This window comes from Sceloporus undulatus, chromosome 2 (assembly GCF_019175285.1).
Source record: "Sceloporus undulatus isolate JIND9_A2432 ecotype Alabama chromosome 2, SceUnd_v1.1, whole genome shotgun sequence".
NCBI lineage: Eukaryota > Metazoa > Chordata > Lepidosauria > Squamata > Phrynosomatidae > Sceloporus > Sceloporus undulatus.
The window spans coordinates 208,272,878-208,293,296 of NC_056523.1; the positions used below are offsets into that span (position 1 = coordinate 208,272,878).

Below are 20,419 nucleotides of genomic sequence, written 5' to 3' on the forward strand. Positions count from 1 at the left end.
ACGAAGGTTATTTCGGGTTACGAAGAAAATTTTGGTGCTTTTCGGCGCTTTTTTCGCACGAAATCGCGGCTTTTCCCCATTAGCGCCTATGGCATTTCGGCTTGCGAATGCTTTTCGGGTTACGAAAGCGGCGGCGGAACGAATTAATTTCGTAACCCGAGGCACCACTGTACTGAATTTTGTTACAACATACATAGGACTACTGGCTTCTAATATTTTTAATAGTGGTGTTTCAAATTCTTTTCTTTTTTTAGATGTTTCTTTGATGGAGGAAGCTGTCCAAGAGCTGCATTCTTACCTGACAAATGAGAACAGGCGGCTTCAGGAACTGGGTGATTTGCTTCAGGAAAAACACCGCAGCATGTCTCAAGAGGTACAAGGAAAGGATGCTTAAGTTCAGTGACAGAAATCTTGTTGTCAGCTGAGTTCTGTGGCTGTTTTAGTTTGGACACTCAACTAGTGGAGCTGAGTGTGTGTGTCTGTGTTTTAATTGGACCAAGAAGGTAATGGGGCAGTATGGTTGTATACAGTGTGCTGCAGCACTTAGGCCTAGAGTGTTCACCTTATGACTGAGTCTACTCATTGCCTGAGACCTCCAGTGTATTTGCTTTGTAGTTGGTTTCTTTTTAATGTGGAGTCAGAGAAGGAACAAAGGCTTCTGAAAAGGGAAGAGGAGCTAACGGGGGATTTGAAGCTGATAGAAAGTGGAGTTTGGAATTATTTTGTGTGGGACCCATTGTAATAATTATAATTAATAGAAAGACTTTACATTTCTTTTCTTCTGGGGGTGGAACATGTGTTTTAGGAGTGATAGGGAGAATCTGTAATTGGAGGAGTAAGAGTCAGAGAGGAGTATTCTGGTTGAATGATTAGCTGTTATAATCCAGGATTATAAACCTGAAACACACAGGCCAAATAAAGCGGTTTCCAGTTGTTTTGGGGGCATGGTGTTTAGATGACACACGTCCCCAAAACTGCTGGAAGCTGCACCAAGGCTGTGCTTACGGGGCAAGAGCTGGATCTTTTAGGAACAGATTAAATCCATTTCTGTCAGTGACCTATTCAGGACTGCAATGGCGGCCCATTTTGGAAGCAGACTATGTGTTCACTGCAGTCCCAGTGCGATCAGGGCTAGAATGGCTATTACTATAATCCAAAAATTATTACTATACTCCCTCACAAGATAGGAAGATGAAATTTGTTACACTCCTAGACTAAGACTGCAAACAGTTCTTCAACCATGATTTTTTAAAAAAATATGGTAGTGGGAATTTAGAGTGTGAAGTTCATTTTGCAGATGAGATTGATGCTTTGACATGAAGAAAATCACCATTTATGGTACTGACATTTTGGTTGTGGAATTTTTTTCACACTTTGCTTTTTAATTGTTTTGGTATTGATTAGAGAAATTGTATTTAAGACATTTGTGCAATTGAATGGAGAAGGAAGGGAGAGTTTTGTTGATAACCAGCAAAAAAATCTCTGTCTCAAAGTATCTGCTTTAAAAAAAAAAAGTAAACATGTTGCATCAATGAGCAGAAAATTAGGATTAGGTAATTGTTCTGTGAGCAATTGAGAAGAATGCTATTGATCCATAATTTGTGTTTTCTTCCTGCACTTTTTTTTTTGCTGCAGTTTTCCAAATTGCAAGGGAAAGTAGAGGCGGCAGAGTCTCGAGTATCTGTGCTGGAGACCATGATTGATGACTTGCAGTGGGACATTGATAAAATCCGTAAACGGGAACAGCGCCTCCAAAGGCATCTGGCAGATGTCCTGGAACGAGTAAGCATTGTGGCTCTTGGTAAAGGTCCAGGGGTTGGAACAATATTGGAAAATATTGGCACTGTTTTGTCAGAAGGAAAAGACATGTAAAAAGCCTTTTAGTTTTACTTTTAGATCTGCATTCCAGCTTTTAATGAGCATCCCTTAAAGCATCTCATGAGTGCAGCCATTTCTTTTGAGGGCCATACCATTTTTAAAATGAGAATTGTAAAACAAACGGGTCTGCAAAAAGAGACCTGATTGGAAGTGGAGAGAAGAACAGATCAGGTGAAGAATTTAAAACAAAAAATACTTGGCTTGAAAACAAAAAAGGAAGCAAGGGAATTAAAAAGAGAAGAAATGAACACCAAGAGCAAGGGACTGGGTGGTGGGATAAATCCAGGTGAGTCAGGAGTAGTATCATTGTGCATCCATCTTCTGTTAAACTTGTTCTATCATAGGCATTCAGAGGTGGTTTTGTCCTTAAAAGAATATTTTGCTGTACTTTGTTCTTAAATAGAACGATTCCACAGGATTGCAAGAAAAGTACATTTTCCAACAATAGAGGGAAAACATCCTGTAGTGGGTTGGTTCCCTTTCCTTGCTCCAACCAGGCAAGAAGTGATAAAACTTCGGAAAAGCCACTGCTAGAGGGAGTCAACCCCTCTTTGTGTGCTTCAGTTTAGTTCCTGCCTCTGCTCCAGTCAGCTTTGCGATCTCTTTCTTTTCTGCTTTCTCATTTTTCAATTCTACTTTACTTCTTCACTTCTTCCTATTGAAAAAACAACAGTCTGTGGAACCTGGTTCAGATATCGGCACTCAGAGGAATGTTTCTTTTTCTTTTTCTTTTTTTAACATTGAGAAAAGCTTGTTCAAAAGTGAGAGGGCGATAGCATATTCTTGTACTGAGTGTCTCTGTGTTACAGGCAGTGCTGCGTATCAGCCACTTAGCATGAGATTCATTTGTTTAAAATCTGGGTTACCTGCCATCAGGCCAGAGACAACTTAGATTGGCTTTCCTGGTGATTGATACTGGGAATTGAATGGGATATATCGTTTCTGTTGGATTTCGCTATGACTTTCAGTACTATTGACCGTGATATAATTTTGAGACATCTGTCTTAAATGGGAACTGTAGGTGCAATTTTATGGGAGCTGTAGTCTTCCCTATGGGAATAAGCTCACCTAGTGGTGAAAGGGGAATGCTGGTTTTATTTATTTTATTTATTTACTAAATTTCTATGCCGCCTTTCTCCCAGAAAGGTAACCAAGGCAGCTTACAAGATACCACAGTTGTATTTCATTCTTGTATTCTTATTTCTGTCATTAACTGATTTATTTTTATCTCAGGTTTTAATCAAGATTTAATCATTTTATGGTGGAAGTAAATTATATACAGTCCTCCCTCTGTTCTCGCGGTTTTGGAAACTGCGTCAGATCCCTCGCTTATGCACGAGCGACGAATGGAGGGGAAAATGATGGGGTGTGAGTGCGCTCCTGCAGCTGCGCACCTATATTCAAGCTAATGGGGCTTGAATATATGCGAAACTCGATTTTCGCAGGGGGTCCAGAACGGATCCCCCGCGAAAACAGAGGGTCAACTTTAAATGTATACACATATAAACTTGTAATAGTGCATAAATAAATAATTTGGCACAAATAAGGATAACTATGGGGAGAGTGTGTAGTGAGTTGGGCATCTGCCATTAGGCAGATGGCTTTTAGAGTCCTTGAAAATAATTTTGATGGAACAGTATGTTGTTTTGTGACCATATGCTTTAATTGTGTTCTGTGTCATGTGTATCTGCTTATTTTTTTAAAAAGTATCATCTTTGCAGGTGAACTCAAAAGGCTATAAGGTATATGGCGCAGGCAGCAGTCTCTATGGCGGTACTATCACCATCAACTCTCGAAAGGTAAACTATGAGACTGTATTTGAAGTTGCAGATGAAAACAGTTATAGCTAGGAAGGGAAATAAAAAGGAAGAATTTAACTCCAAGTTCCTGCTTTACCTGTTGTTTATAGTTTGAGGAGATGAATGCCGAACTGGAGGAAAATAAGGAGCTGGCCCAGAATCGCTTGAGTGAGCTGGAGAAGTTGCGTCAAGATCTTGAGGAGGTGACAACCCAGAATGATAAGTTAAAGGTATAAGCCAGCAAATGTTTCCCAAATTCTTAAGAATACTTTATTTCTCTTCACCTTGCTGGATTAATATGGGAGGCTCACTTCATTTCTGCAACTGAAAAGGATTACTTTTGTAAGACTAAGAGTTTATAAGCAATACAGCAGGGATGGAGAAGATGCAGCTCAGCCACTATTTTGGCTGCCACACCCCGATATTTTTGGGCAAGGGGCAATTTATTTTTAGTGTGTGTGTTGGGGGGGGGGATTCTGTCCCTAAATACCTCCCGATGAAGCCAGAGGACATGGAGGCCTCTCCTAAAATGGATCAGAAAGAGCAAAAAAGTGCTGAAATAACTTCCCAGCCCCTAGCAGGTGTGTGCAGCACTGTGGGAAAAAGTGCATATTCTTTTTTCCAGGCATCATGGTGACAATTGTGTTGCCCTAATCTCTTGACAAATGCTTATGCCTGCCTACCAGGAAAAACTCCTCTCTCTGCATTTGTATGTGTGCTGTCACTCTCAATGTACCTTGTAATTGTTCTAACATCCCTCTAAAGGGAGAACTTCTGCAGAGATGCAACAATTAGCCTCCTTGTGAAGTCCATCAGGGCTAGGCTGTAATCAGCTTTTGCAGGTGGGCTTGGAGGGGACCCAGAAATGAAAGGGCAAAATCAGATGTACCACCTCAAAGACAATGTCCCACCTCAAAGAAGAAGACCTGTAGAGGCTTTCCTGCCAGGAAATCACTGGATAGATTTCACCAGTCCAGAGCCTGAGATCACCTTGCTCTAAGGAAGGTGGTATAAATTGCTTCTTTTGTAACTCATCACACAAGGAGTCATATTATTCCTGACAAGAGATCTTGATGCTCCTTTGGGTCTTTATGATGATGGACCAGATATCATGCCAGTGGGACCAAAATTATTCACCCATTAGCAGAATGGAAAGAGGCAGGTTCAGAATAGATGCAGAATACAGTACATAGACTCCTGTGTTTTGAACTCATGAGATCCTTAACTAATGTCTCATGATAAAGATTTTAGAAATGACTGAAATAGGGCACATGTTGAACAAAATTACTTCTCATTGATTTGAAAACAATGTTTTGTGTGCATGTGTGTTTGTTGGTCTTACAATTTTGTTTTGTTTTCACTGTTATGGTAAGATGTTGTAAGTTTTTTGTGCAATGCTGCCATCTTCTGGGCTGTTTTAATTAAACTGTTGAAATTTGGAATGCCATCAGAACTGATATGTATCCACAGCTTCACCTCACAGCTTGACTTTGTCCAATTGGTCTGTGAAGTATTTAGTCTGGACCAAAGCCATGAGTGCACAGTTTAGCCCAAGAACAAAGGTTTGCAAAATAAGCTTTGTTTCAGGACATGGCAGTGGGTGGATGGGTAGAATTCAGGTTAGTTTTACTCTTACTTGTTTTGTGCTGAGGCGTGTCTCTATGGTCTTGGTTCCTGCCCTTTGGCATGTGGCTGCCTATTTCTGCTCAGCTCTCTTCTGTGGTTCCATCCAGGTGGACCTGAGACGGGCAGTGGAAGAGGTGGTGAAGGAAACCCCTGAATACCGCTGCATGCAGTCCCAGTTCTCTGTTCTCTACAATGAGAGCCTCCAACTGAAGTCGCAGCTGGACGAGGCCCGTACTCTGCTTCATGGCACCCGAAGTACCCATCAGCGCCAGGTGGAGCTCATTGAGGTAAAGATTTCCCCCTGTTTTTCCTGTCCCCTTTTACTTTGATCTGGGAAGGTACAGATTTGAATGTTATTCACCAGCAGTGTTATGCACCAGCAGAAGCCAGTTCAAATCCCCAAGACAACACCCCTACCAGACCAGGAAAATAAACCTAGATCATGAACTTGGAGGTGGGGGGAATAGTTCGCTAGTAAGGGGAAACAGCCAGCAGAGTGTTTCAGTTAAAAGTGTTAAACTAGATCCCGGGAAACCTTGGCGTCAAATCCCTACTGTAATGAAATGCAGTGGAGTACTCTTGTGAGAGATATCCATGTTTGTCTGTTTCAGTGTAAAAAGAAGGAGAGGAAGGGGGAAAGGATGTGCTGTGTCTTATTGTAGTCTTCCTATTACTTTGATGTATAAGTGAAGTCCCCCTTATCTGGAATTCTGAAATCCAAAATCCTCCAAAATCCAAGGTCATCCACATGGGTGACTGAGTTAGTGACCCCTTTGCTTTCTGTTGGCTCAGTGTATACAAACCCTTTCATACACAAAATTATTGTAAATACTATGTACAAAATTACCGTTAGGCTATATGTATAAGGTGTATAAGAAACATAAATAATTTCCATGTTTCAATTTGGGTCCTGCCTCCAAGATATCTCATTATGTATATGCAAATATTCCAAAATCTGAAAAAAAAAACCCATCCCCCAAATCCAAAACATTTCTGGTCACAAGCCTTTTGGATAAGGAGGGTCAGTCTTTCCCCCTCCTTCCCTTCTTTTCACAATGAAACTCATTCGATGATGTTGGACCAGTTGTTTTCTTTTTTAGCCTAACATGCCTGACAGGGGTGTTGTGAAGTTAACAGTGGAGGGAGAATCATGTATGCTATCTTGAGCTTTTTGGAAGAAAAGTGGGATATAAAAAAACAACAACATTCTCTGCACACACATAAACATTTTCTGTGCAGAAAACAATATTTCTGTGCAGAAAACAGACTTCCTGCAACATCTCTGTTTCTCTTGCCAGCGGGATGAAGTCAGCCTGCACAAGAAACTGCGAACTGAGGTTATTCAGCTGGAAGACACTCTTGCACAGGTCCGGAAGGAATATGAGATGCTGCGGATTGAGTTTGAGCAGACGCTTGCAGCCAATGAACAAGCAGGTACATTCTGCCATCTTCATGTGATGCTTGTTTTGGGAAATGTCTAAATTGATTGTAGGTATCATGACTGCAGGCATATGATTAGTTCTGTACAGTTTACAGTGCTCTGATGTGGGGTGGGGAAAAATGGTGCTATTCACTGTAACAACAATGCCTTATAATTTTCTCAGTGGTGAAATGTTGAAATGCAGGTTCTCATTGTAGCAGTCTTTTTACCATATATACTCCCCTCTAAGTCTAAAACTTTATGCCCAAAAATTGCCCCCCCAAATCCCAGGTCGACTTATTTACAGGTCACTATGTTAATGTGATAGCAACTCTTTCAGATTTCCCCATGCAGTTTCTTTCTATCTTGAGCCAAGCAGAAAGAGTCCTGGGTGATTGATTGATATTGCTGTTTGTCCCTCTCCCGCCTGTACAAAGGCTGAAACGAAAGCTGAACGTTGAAGAAAAAAGTACCAGTGAGAGTCCCTCTTGCTGCACACACACATACACACACTGAAGGAGCCTCCAAGTTTTACCCTTGACCTATCCATGGGTCATGGCAAAATCCATAATTTTGGCCCCCATACCTGCCCTCAATGTATACATGAGGTCGACTTATAGTTGAGTTTATATGGTAGTCACACCTCTCAGTGGCCACAAGAATCTGTACTAGCAAGCTGCTCCTAGCAGTTTCATCTCTATCAGAACCAGGTCTTTTGCAAGTTAATGAGCCTTAGTTTTCCACTGAAGACCAAACCATCCCTAAATACTTTAGATTGCAACAGGGATATCATACAGCAATATTATGCTTGCTGAGTCCATTTCTGCTTCATCTCATAGAGAAGAAGGAATTCTGAGGGAAAGCCTTAGCCAAAAAGTCTTGACACTTCAGCCCTATGAATTCTGGCTCCACTGCCCCACTGATTTTGGTATTTTTTGAAACCTCTCATTTGCAGTTCCTCTGGTATCACAGTATATCTGTTTATTGGTTAGAGCTGAGTAGGCCATCCTATCAGGTGGGCAATTCCTGAGTTCACAGAGAAAGAGGTGAGAGTTTTTGTGTTATGCAGGCTGATTCTGTGTAATGTTTTTATGTAGGTCCCATTAATCGTGAGATGCGCCACCTCATCAGCCAGTCCCAGAACCACAATCACCAGTGAAAGGGGAGGTATTGAGATATAAACGGAAGCTCAGGGAGGCTCAGTCTGACTTGAGCAAGGTAGGAGGGAGGGAGAAATAAAGGGCATGTGGAAAAAAGTTGAAACAAGACTTGGGCTTCAAAGTGTGCTTGTGTTGGAAGGAAATGGGAGGTATATGCTGGGACGCTGTATACTTTTTTTTAAAAGAATGATTTTAAGTATTTCTATACAAGTTTGTTTGAAAACAAATCTCAAAGCCTTCATATAAAAACAGATACACAAAAGAAAACAACTCAAAGAATAACATAACTAAACAAGAAAATCCAACAAGACGGCTCATTGAAAACCAGAGGCCGATACAGCACAAGCCAAAATAAAGCTGCTTCGAGTCACTTTGGAGGTATGGTGTTTCCATGATACATGTGTCCTAAGAGTTCAGAAGCCGCACCAAAGCCACGCTCCAGTCCAAGGACTGGAGTGCAGCCTTGGGTGCAGCTTCCAGACTCTTAGGACGCATGCATCATTGAAATACCATACCTCCAAAGTGACTCGAAGCAGTTTTATTTTGGCTGTCTGTATAGGGCCAGAGATAGTGTTAACAGTTAGGGGGAAAATGATCAGGAAATGCCTGGTAAGAGATGAGTCTTCATTGGGAGAGGAAACAACCATCAGGGGGAGCCATTTCACATCATAGAACCATGAAAGAGGAAATCCTTTCTGTATTGTAACCACTGCACTGGCTTACTAAGCTATAAGTACAATAAACAATGGCGCGGGACAACTGCCCCGATAAGGACAGCCTGCCGGCAGCCTTTTCCTCTGGAGCGAAGTCATAGCTGCCAAATCGCGCAGCTTCTCTCTGAGGAAAAAGAACATGGAAAAAACAGGTTCTTAAGCGCCGCAGGGCGGCGTAACAAGTGCGCCCAATGGCGCACTCATTAAGCGATGTGTGGACGCTGCATGTTGCTTACATCGCAATGGCGGTGCCCAATGGCGGGACACCGCCATTATAGCACCGCCGCGCTAGCTAGGGTTAGAGACCGTGCCGGCATATTTGGGCCATCTGTTCGGCCCAAAGTTTTCTCTTCACCCTGACTATAAAGGCGGGGTGGTTATATGGAGTAAGGCATCCTCTCACTTGGTCTGGTCTTTAACTGTACAGGGTATGGGAAGGGAAAGTGTGTCGTGTGCTGCGTGTGGGATGTTGAGCCTCTTAGGATTCCTAGGGAGGGCATTTCTTTCTTTCTTTCTTTCTTTCTTTCTTTTTCTTTCTTTCTTTCTTCTATGTGCAAAAATGCTCCATCTAGACACATAGGGACAGTATTGCCAGGAAAGTCTTTTAAAAAAGGAAATCTGTCGAGGAGAATTTGGGGCCAATTTTTTTTATAAATTGGGGTGGGGGTCTGGTCCCAAGGTTCAACCAGTGGGTCAGCACTCCCAGTCCCCCAGCCTCTGGTATTGTCCACCTCTAGTATTGAGCATTATAACACAAATTAAAACCTTAGACTGGTTCCAGTATCTCTTTTCTATCTAAATGTGCATGCTTGACATCCTAGTCTTTATAATAATTTGTATTAATTAAATTTATTAAATATAATATATTTAAAATATTTAAAATGAAATCGGGTAACCAGGGCATTTTGGGGATCCTTTGAAACAGGACAATGGCATGTTTTTTCAGGGTTGTATATTATATTTTACAAGTTTTTTGAGCTTGGTAACTATGACTAAGACAAATCAAGACAAAGAGCAAGAGCAGCCCATTTAAAAAAAACTTCCTTGTGGAAAACTCATTGGTGTATGTTACTTGTCTTCTTCCATTCAACTCTCGACCCGTTCCCGAGTGGAAGTGCCCTTCTCCATTCCCAGTCCAGTAGCTGAGGGACGAAAGAGGAGCCTCCCTGAAATCACGCAAGAACCCGATGTCCTTCCTCACACTTCAGCCTCCAAAGGACCCCCTGACGATGCCCCTGAAACCAAGGCAAAACGAGATGAAGAGGAGAGGGGAGCGTGAACGCGCGGGAAAAGGAGAGGGCGCGGGAGAGGAGAGAAGAGAAAGAAGGAGAGAGAACGAGAAGGAGTAAGGAAAAAGAAAGAGAACGTGAGAGAGAAGCAAAAGCAGAAGGATCGGGGAGAGGAGAGGGACTCTACAAAGGAAGGACAAAGGGAAGCATGATGATGGAAGGAAAAAGAAAGCAGAACTGGTCACGCAGCTGAAGGCTGATTTAGTAAGATAACCTCCTCTTTTCCCTGGGGAATTCTCTTTAATGTTTGAAGAAAGTATATTGATTTGCAGTTGGAAAATACTGTCCATTCTGCAAAAAGAAAACAGAGGAATTACCTTTGGGCTCTGATCTTGGAAGTTACTGCTGTATTGTTGCATTCTTACCGCATTACACCTTTACAATATGTTCCAAGTTATGTACATGAATTTGCCAGGAGAACTGGAATTGGTTTGTATATGTGAAGAGATGGTCCTTTGGGTACCTGGGTTCCAAATATCAAGACCTGAAAGATTAAAACTAGCACAGTGATGGGACTCAAAAATGAAGTAGGGTTGTGGTGGATGGGCTTTATATTCATTCTGTTTCCAGGCTGCATCTGCGCTGCGCTGGCAGAAATAATCTGGTTTGACACCTCTTTACTGCCATGGCTGAATGCTATGCAATTCTGGGAATTGTAGTTTTTGAGACATTTAGCCTTCTCTGTCAGAGTGCTCTGGTGCCATAACAAACTACCAATTGCAGAAATCCAAAGCATTGAGCCATGGGCCAATTAAAAGGAGTGTCAAACTGGCATATTCTACAGTGTGATACAGTCCCAGTGAGTAGTCCTGCAGCCATCTCTGAGCTGACAGATTTCTGCCCATTTTCAAAAGCAGCCCCATGTATAATGCAAGCAAAGTAAGGTCTGGGGAAAGGCATCGACAATAACCAGGTCTGCATTGATGGTAAGATATGTCTTGTTTAAATAGCATTGTGAGTCTGTTAGCATACCCACAAATAAACTACTGTTTTTTAGCAGCTTTAAATCACAGTTGGAGCATCCACTAATTTACCCTAAAACGGAGCTGACAAATAGAATAGGAGAAAACTAGACAAGAAATGGAAAAACAAGCTGCTTTTCTTGGTCATGGCTTAGCATGACATGTGAAAGTAGCCAGTTTTGTGGCCAGTCTTGGGGTGGGAAATTGGGTGCAGCTTCTCTTTTGCTGGGAGCAAAGACATTCTCATTTCTTGAACTTTTCAGTGAAGGAAGAATGCTTTCTCTGGGAGAATCTGGTTGTGATCAAAACAGATCCTGATTTTGTAATCCAGTACATAAGTGGGTTGAAGTTTCTGGTTGTCTCCCCTGTGTCACTTCTTGATGTTACTGCTAAGATGCTGCTAATGTATTTTAGAGCTGATGTGGCAGGAAAGCAATGTTGATTTGAATGGTTTCTATATTTTCTCTTTTCACTCCACTCGGGAGCTCAGAAAGCCAGAAGAATGAAATTGCTGTTGGATATGTACCGCTCGCCCCAAACGAGGCAACGAAGTAAAGTTCAAACTGATGGCTGCTGAGAAGAAGGCCAAGAGCTGAGGTACTCGTGTCTGTCATGGCCTAATTTATTCATTGAAACTTATTTACTCTGCCAGATATGAAATCCTACATATAGCAACTCCCCCCCCCAAAAAAAAAATCCAATCCAAAAACAAAATAAACAAAACCATAGGGAGGCTCCTTATACTGAAATAAGACTTTTCTAGTGGAATTTTGTAACTCTGATTGGCAGCCACTTTTCAGGATTTTCAGCAGGATTCTTTCCTAGCCCTCCATCAGGCGTGAGCTCCCATCCAAGTTCTGATGAGGCTTAAACCAGCTTAACTTCTGAAATGAGATGTGACTCGGTTTGTTCAGGGTTAGTATGGTGGTGTAATACTTGTATCATAAATAATACAGTGAAATGATATATATTTAGAAGTGCCCTCCATGTCCACTTTAATGTGGTCCATTGCTGTGAAGCACAGGAGTTTGTGTAGGATGGAATTCTGCGAGTGCTATGTGTGAAACCTGTTCTTCTTTTTTGTTTAACTTCGACTTCATCCTGATCCTTGAAACTGTATATTTTGTAGAGAAGAGATTTGTGGGCAAACTCCTTTGGAACCTCTTTAGCATTCGTGTTTCCTCTTTTTTCTTTCTTTTTTTTTAAAAACTAAAATACTTAGGGTGGTCTATTTAGTTTATTATCTAATTTGAAAACTCATTCTTCCTTTGCACAATTTTCCTCACTGCAGCTGGAGAGTTAAGCGCAAAGAGTAAAGGAACTAGAAGACAAGGAGAAGAGGAAGCAAAAAAATGGCTGCTGAGGATGCCCTGCGGAAAAATCCGGGCAGTAGAAGAAACAGATTGAATACTTACAGAAGAAACTCGCATGGCTACGCAGGTGAGCAGCATTTATCAGAAAATCTTAACTATAAATGGTTGTATAAATCTAAATATTTCAAAGTGGTTGTACAATTGTTCTAAAGAATACCATAAAAGTCATAAACCAGTGTAACCCACATTATCTATAAATACATGGTAAGCTGAAAGCTAGAAGAAAATCATTGTTTTCAACGGTGATTAAAATAATTCAAATATATGTCTGTTACTCGGAAGAAGGTACTCACAGAGTGGGGCCACTAAGTAAATGCCCTCGGTTATAGAGTTTGAGCTCCCTTACCTGAAATGCTTGGGACCGAAAATGTTTTGGGTTTTGGATTTTTGAATATTGCATATACATAATGCATATCTTGGAGATGGGATCCAGTCTAAACAGCATTCATTTTATTTCATATACCATAGCCTGAGGTAATTTTATACACAATATTTTCAAATAATTTTGTGCATAAACAAAGTTTGTGTACATTGAACCCTCAGAAAGCATGGTGTCAATCTCAGCACCCGTGGACAATTTTGGCTTTTTATAGTTTGGATTTCTGTTTTCGGATAAAGACTACTCCAGTGTATATTTAAACTGTGTATAATTGCCACAAATGAAAATTGCAAGGCACATTCGCTCAGAGTGAACTAAAAAATAGGTTACCAGGTTTGGTAAATCATCCCATGATTCTCCCAAAAGCCACTTTACATATATTGTAAATGGCAGGCAGGGAACCTATTTCAGCTTGAGAGTCCCAGTATAATTCAAGGAGTCCTCAGGCTAAATTCCAGTTGTGGCTGGCACTATAGGAAAAAAAGTGGGAACAAAGTTCTTGGATTTGTGTGAAATTCCTTACTGTCAGTGGACTAAGCTTGGGTGAGGATAATTTGATCTTTCTGAATATATGAGAAAATCCTTAAAAATGGGAAATGACTAACTGTGACAGTGTCATAGGGAAAGGGGTCTGGCTATCTCTGGGCCAGATTCAACTGGAGGATCTGATTCTGCAAATCTGCTTAAAGGAGAAAAAGAGGCTTTTCTTTGTGTCTCCATACGTAATAATCAATTTGCTCATGAGCAAGAAAATTAAGAATGCATTGCCTCATCTTCAGAGATGCTGAGTTATTAATAACAATAATACATAATAAAATTTATTTTATCCCGCCCTTCCCAAGATCAGGGTGGCTACAAACATGGTTAAAAACAATGGTGCAATAAACAATATAAAAAAAATAACAATTACACAGGCTACACCATACATCATAAAAACAGTCAATAGAACTAATAGAATTAAAAGCCCCTTAGCCCAACCTCTTGGCCACGGAAGACGAGGAGGAGGCCCACAGGTTTTTAATCGGGGAATGCTGTTGGAACAGGGAAGGTTTTTAAGTCCTTCTGAATTGGGCCAGGGGGGTAGTCGGCGGAGCCGGTGGGCAGCGTTATCCAAGGGCTGGGGCAGCCGTTGAGGAATGTCCTCTGTGTGTGGAGGATAACACTAGCCCAGGTACCTTCAGTAATTGCTGCCCAGACGTCTGAGGGTGGAGGCGGATGTATGGGGAGAGGCGGTCCTTCAGGATCCTGGGCCCAGCCATTTAGGGCTTTATAGGTAATTCACGACACCTTATATTGAATGGGCAGCCAATGGAGATCTTTCAAAACCGGTTGTTATTGCTGGTCCTGGAAACGCCAGTGACCAGCCGGGCTGCCATATTCTGCACCATTTGCAGCTTCCGAGTTTGGTAATAAGGTTGCCCTTGTAGAGTTACATTGCAGAAGTCCTAGTCTCGAATTACAGAGCATCAACAGTTTCTCGGTCCCTCTGGGCCCGGTATGGGCGCAGCTGGCGAATAAGCCGCTGATGACAGGTGCTCTTGACCGTCGCATTCACCCTTAGAGTCAGATGGAGCGACAATCAAGAAGCACCCCAGACTGCGCACGGAAAGTCCTTCACCGGGAGCGTGGACCCCGTTCAGGACAGGTGGAACCACCGCACTTCCTGGACCAGGGAACCTATCACTGTACCTCCGTTTCTCGGATTCAACTTGAGTCGGTTTTCCCTCCCAGCCCATTACTGAACTCTAGAGACAGGCCACGAGAGAGAGCGCCATCCCCAGTACATCGCATCAGTCGGAGACATAGGAAAAATATTTGGGTGTTCATCAGCGTACTGTAAACCCGCGCCCCAGTCTCCGGATGATTCTCTCCCCAGCGGTTTCATTTAAAGTCAAATAGCCATGGGAGACAGAGGCTCCTTGGGACCCAGTTTTAAGGGCCCGCTCGTCGGAGCACACGTCTCCCAGCTGCACCATCTGGGACCTCCGGAGGAGGGTCAGGACCGGAACCATGGAGCGCAGTGCTCCGCTTCCCACTCTGCCAGGCGTCCCAGAGGATGCCCTGGTCCTATGTATCGAAAGCCGCTAAGATGTCCAAGAGGCACCAGCAGGGACACGCTTCCCCTGTCGATGGCCAGACGGAGATCAACGACCAAGGCGACCATGGCCGTCTCAACCCCGTAACCCGCCCCGGAAGCCAGTTTGAAATGGGTCCAGATAACCGTTTATCAAGACCGCCTGAAGCTGGATTGCAACTGCCCTCTCGATCACCTTACCCAAAAATGGTAGCAGCGAAACAGGCGATAATTATTATGTACCAGGGGGGGGCGAGGGAGGGCTTTTTAAAGATATGTTTTACAATGGCCAATTTCAATTGAGATGGAAATAGCCCATCCCTCAGAGATGTATTAACTATCCGCATAACAATAGTTATCGCCGGTCCCCCTGGGCCGCTAACCCGAGGGACAGGGTCAAGAGAGCAGGTTGTCTTCCGAACACTTCCGAGGATCTTGTCCACATCCTCGGTAACTCACCGACTCAAACTGATCCAGTTTAACTAAGTCCACGGACTCTGGGCACTTCTACCCTGGTTCTGCTAAAATGTCGGCGTTCAGACCTTCGCTTATGCGCGGGTTTATCCGCCAAAAAAGTTGTTAAACAGTCACCGCAGGCCTTGAAGTTCAAGGATCTGGTTCAGGCAGGAGGGAGCTGAGTTAGCTCCCTACCACCCTGAACAACTCTGCCGGACGCGAAACTGCGGACGCAAACGAGCACCATAGAACGATTCTTTGTTGCTTGATTGCCTCTCCGTAGTCCTTCAACAGTTGGTCTAGGGAGCCTTGTGTCTAAGCAAAGCTGTTTCCGCAACGTACTCTAGCCGTCGCAGCGCCCTTTCCTTGCCTGGAGTCTTCCGTTATACAGTGGTGCCTCGGGTTACGAATTATTCGTACGCGGCCGCTTTCTTAACCCGAAAAGCCTTCGTAAGCCGAATGTCCATAGGCGCTAATGGGAAAAGCCGCGATTCGTGCGAAAAAGCCGAAACACGCACAAAGTTTTTTCGTAACCCGAAAAAACATTCGTAACCCGAACAATAATTCCCTATGGGATTTTTTGCTATCCCGAAAAATTTCGTAACCTGGGTATTCGTCTCCCTGAGGTACCACTGTACCAGGGCTTACGTTTAGAAGCAGCCTGAGAGGGCGCTTGGGAGCGTACTGTGTATAGCCCTAGAAAGACCGGTTTCCAAATACCGGTGAGGGCATCAACAGAGTCGCCGTCATTTCCAACCTGAGCCCCTCTAAGGCTTCTTGGAACCTCCAGGTTCCATCAGCCTTCGAGGGTGGACCATCCTAACAGGTCCACCACACCCAGGGGGGATCTGGGTAGAGGCCTGATTTCACCTCTACCAGGAAGTGATCCGTCCAACATTAACTATTTCCACCCACGGATTTTCCGCCTCTGTACACAGAAGACCAAAACGAGAGTTACCCGCACAGTGCGTAGGACCGTTATCAGCTGGGACAGGCCATGGCGCCATGGTATCCATGAATTCCCGAGCCGCACCAGATGGAACATTGCTGGCTGTGAGGAGATGTTGAAGTCACCACGGACAAGAAGGCTGGGCATCTCCAACATTCAGCTCAGCGACCAGCGTGTCAGCTCGTGTAGGGAGTCCGCTATGCACGGGGTGGACCGATACACTATCCGAATCCCTAGACTGTCCCTAGCCTGGGTCAGGTAATTACACTCGATATAGGAGGTCTGTCGGATGTGGTTCCTGGTGAGGGACACGGTTGTTCCTATGTATCCAGGCCAACCACCCCCCCCCCCGCCCACCTAACCTGCGCTGGTCCTTCACCGAGAACCAGCAGCAGGGCCTGAGCCCACACAGCCTCACTTTCAGGCCCAGCCAGGTCTTGTATGCAAGCCCGTCCACTTATGTCCTCCAACATATCGTGGAGGATGGGTCTTGTTGTTGATAGACCTGGCATGCCCAGGAGCCGCGCAGGTTTGTGGACGGTTGAGTGACCCTCAGGTCCTTAGGTTGGGAGGGGACAGGAAGGCGAGATAGATATGATGCATCGATCACGCCTTCCCCTGGGAAGCAAGTCCCTTCTCCCACCACCATACCTCCCCCTTGCCCACACAACCTCGATTCGCGCTCCGTCCGCAAGTGATGTTATCCCCGGCCCAGGCTTCCCCCGCATCCCTATCTCCCCCCACCCTTCTATGGCTACAGGGAAGAGCAGAGGTTAGCCACCACAGGCATCCTCTGCTCTTGGGCTAGTCCCAAAGCCTCCCTAGCCCGATAACACCTGCGCCGTTGTGCGGTTACGCAGCGGTGCCCCCTTCAGTCTGTGGGCGGCACTCCCGGGGCGGTGCTGCAGATGCGCACCTCTGACACCCCGGGAGAGGCCGCCCCGGCAGAAGCGTCCGCGTGGCGGTGGTAAGGGTCCGGCGGAGGAGGGGCAAAGGGGGTGTGTCAGGAGGGTCCGCGTGCGGCTTTATGCTCGCCTCTCTCACATGCGAGCTCCTCCCTGGCTTCCTCCAGCCTGTCTCTTAAAGGCCCCACTCACTGGCGCCAAACGCCAAGGCCAGGACGCCAACAAACAGGTTCCGCGCGGTGCCCCTTCAGTCCGTGTGCGGCACTCCCGGGGCGGTGCGCAGATGCGCACCTACACACGGGAGGAGGCCCGCCCGCAGAAAGCGCAGACGCTGGTCGGTGGTAAGGTGTCGGCGGAGGAGGAGGCAAAGGAGGGTGTGTCAGGAAGGTCCGAGCGCGCGTCTTTATCTGCTCTCTCACAGGCGCAGCTCCTTCTGGCTTCCCTCCAGCGTCTCTTATCCTTTCCATGGGTTTAATCCATTCCTATCACTTCTCAGACGCCTTGTGTGAATTCTTTTAACAAGAAGACAGGATGAACGAATAGGGATTTCCCATCCTGTTATGTAGGAAGACTTGAAATCACCAGCCTCATTTCCCAATCAATTTACAGGAAGAAGAGGCACTGCTTTCTGAAAGGATGTGACGGTCACGCTTTTGAGGACATGCAAGCGCAGAACATGTTCTGATGCAGCAGTTGAGGGAGAAGGTGATGCCAACTTCAAGCTCATGTCAGAACGTATCAATCCAACCAGATTCCACAAGCTTCTAAGAGGAGAAGGAGGAGCTGGCAGACCAGGTGCTTACCTTGAAGACACAGGTGAGTGGAGAATAAGAGTTGGAAGCCACTCCGAATTTTGTGTTCTCATGGCACAGGGTTTGAAATCCATTTGTGTGCACTATTGCACATTCTAGCTAAGTGGTTTCATTTCCTTTATTTTGTCTCTTGGTGGATGCCCAGTTACAAGTTTTACGTCAAACTAGAGGGAGAACATCTCCTGCAAAGCAACATTGGCAACTGGAGAAAAGGTTGGGCTTGCGGACCCAGGCCTAGAGATGAACAAACGTAAGGTAAGTGTAGTTAGAGCTGTGGTACCAATTCTTCACCCGCCGTATGGTTTCAGAGGAAACTGTGAAGGAGACATTAGGCAGACTTGACTTCAAGGCAGCCAGTCACAGTCAGAGAGACCATGAAGGGGGGCCGAGGCGATCAGAAATTAAAAGTAGGCGTGTGTGTTAAGGACAGAGACAAGAGTTGACAGTTGGAAGAGTCCGCGGGGGTGGGGAATAACCGTTCTTTGTTATTTTATTAACTTGACTGTATTATTACCCAATCAAGGTGTGGCTTCATGCTACTAATAACCAAAATAATTACAGAGAGTCTCGTGGTATCACCGGCGACTCATCCCCTCAACAGGTGTGGAGTCCTTGGCTCACTGGTCCCGTTGGCCTGGCAGCCAGAACGTTAATAGGACACTTGGAGATTCCGTCCTTGAGCCGAGGCCAACCTCACGAGATTTGACCCACCCATTCTCCCAGCCTTAACCTACCTGTAAGGTTTGCTGTGGGTCTAAAATGGAGTAGGGGAGGCAACCATATACAGTTCCTTGAGCTTGTTGGAAGAAAGAGTGAATATAGATACAATTAAAAAAGAAATTAAAATAGAATTTTTTTAAGATTTAAATCTTGTGTTTTCTACAGATTTTAAGGCGGACAGCAGAATAAATAAGTTCAAACCAATAGCACAGTAATAACAATGTAGTCAAAATGACAGTGGGCAACATGTAATAAACAATAAAAAAAGTAGGAGGGGAATGCACTAGCAGGAGAACAGCAGATTTCATTCGAAGGTAGACTTTGCTTGTAGCTGAAAGATGGGTACAACAGATACACTTGTAGGCTTCTTTCTCTTGTTTCAGTGTTTGTGAGTCCTTTTGAACATTTGTCTCATCCTTAATAGCGGGGAGGGATGGTTATTTTTATTTGATCTTCTCCGGGGGAAAACACTGAGAAATCCCAAATAATTCTGTAATTATGATACAAACAGATTGCAAACCCTCTGGGTGTGTACATATATCGAAAGAGAGAAAAACACGGTGCAGAGGCGTTTGATGAAGACCAAAAAGGGCCGTGATGATGAAAGGAATACTGAACTTCAAAGGAGTAATAAGCAAGGCAGCCAGTGAAAATATTAAGTTGGTTGAGGCTTCGGGAGGGATACACTGAAAAAAGAAAAGCCGAATGAATTGAGGGTAGAAGGTCACGAGAGGAAGGGAGATGGTTGCTGCTGTTGGAATATGTTTGCAGGGGTTACCATGCTCATGAAATAGCATCTGTGTAACAAGCTGGATTGTCCTATTACCCGCCCGCACGGCTGAGCAGCATGGGTGTGTGGTGATTGCAGACAAATCCGATCAAGCACCTAGTGCTGTTAGTATAAATGTTGTGCAGGAATAAGCAAAAGTAGAATTACTTTGTAGGTCACATGTGGTGTCTCTGTAGGCTCTCACAAATATAAGGCTTTCAAAATATAATTTACAACCTTCATGCTTTCTGACCACTGGCTATGCTGACCTGGGCTAATGATATTGTAAGCAAATCTGGGGTGGGAACCTCTGAGGGTGAATCCAGCTGAAAACAGTTCTGCCTTTCTACAGTATACCTCCGTGTATGATTTTGCCAGAATGCAACCCTTCCACATCATGTCATCCATCTTGCCTTCAGCCCAGCCATCCTTGTGCTTCAGCAATCGACAAAGTACTCTGGGTAACTCATACGCGGATGTGAAAGGTTTCTCCTTGCATCTAGAGCAAGGGGCTATTTTGGGAAATCAGTGACAGCTCATATGTGTCCAAATCTCTGTGTTAGCATGTTTTTTAAACCTGATTAAATGGATTTTTCCCTCTTACCCTGTTTAAAACAGTCTGGGACAGTTTATAAAACTTAAAAACAAAACTATTAAGCTACTACAATATAAAAGAATAGTTTATAAAAATAATTTGCAGAGAGAATAAAAATACTGAAGAAGGATGAGAAAAGACAATGGGCGTGTGATTCAAAAGCTAGGAAGGTGTGGGGCGAAGGGTCTAAAAAGTGTCTCTGCTTGGTGCAGAAACAGCTCATGGTAAGTGAGAAATAGTTCTTGGTGAGAGTTTTTCACAAGGAGGATTACTTGGCATAGACTTGGATTGATTTTAGGCTTCCAGGTGGGTGGCAATGGTGGGGAGGAGATAGGCTTGATGGATGTGTTGGTGCCACGGTGTGATGCTTCTGGCCTTTTTCCTTTTTTCATTTTTTTCTTTCTGTTTTTTTCTTTACATTTGGCTCTACTCTTCTCTGAGGCTCAGTACTTAATCTGGACTGGTTTCATATTAGATCACAGGAGCGGCATCACATTTCAGAAGTTTCACATTGTAAGAAGAAAAAAAAGAAAAAAATTT

The 20,419-nt window shown here is 44.2% G+C and overlaps 1 pseudogene; it reads left to right on the forward strand.

Moving 5' to 3' along the window:
* The first annotated feature begins 258 nt into the window (after positions 1-258).
* LOC121920552 lies at positions 259-19,165 on the forward strand (annotated as a pseudogene).
* Positions 19,166-20,419: the final 1,254 nt, after the last annotated feature.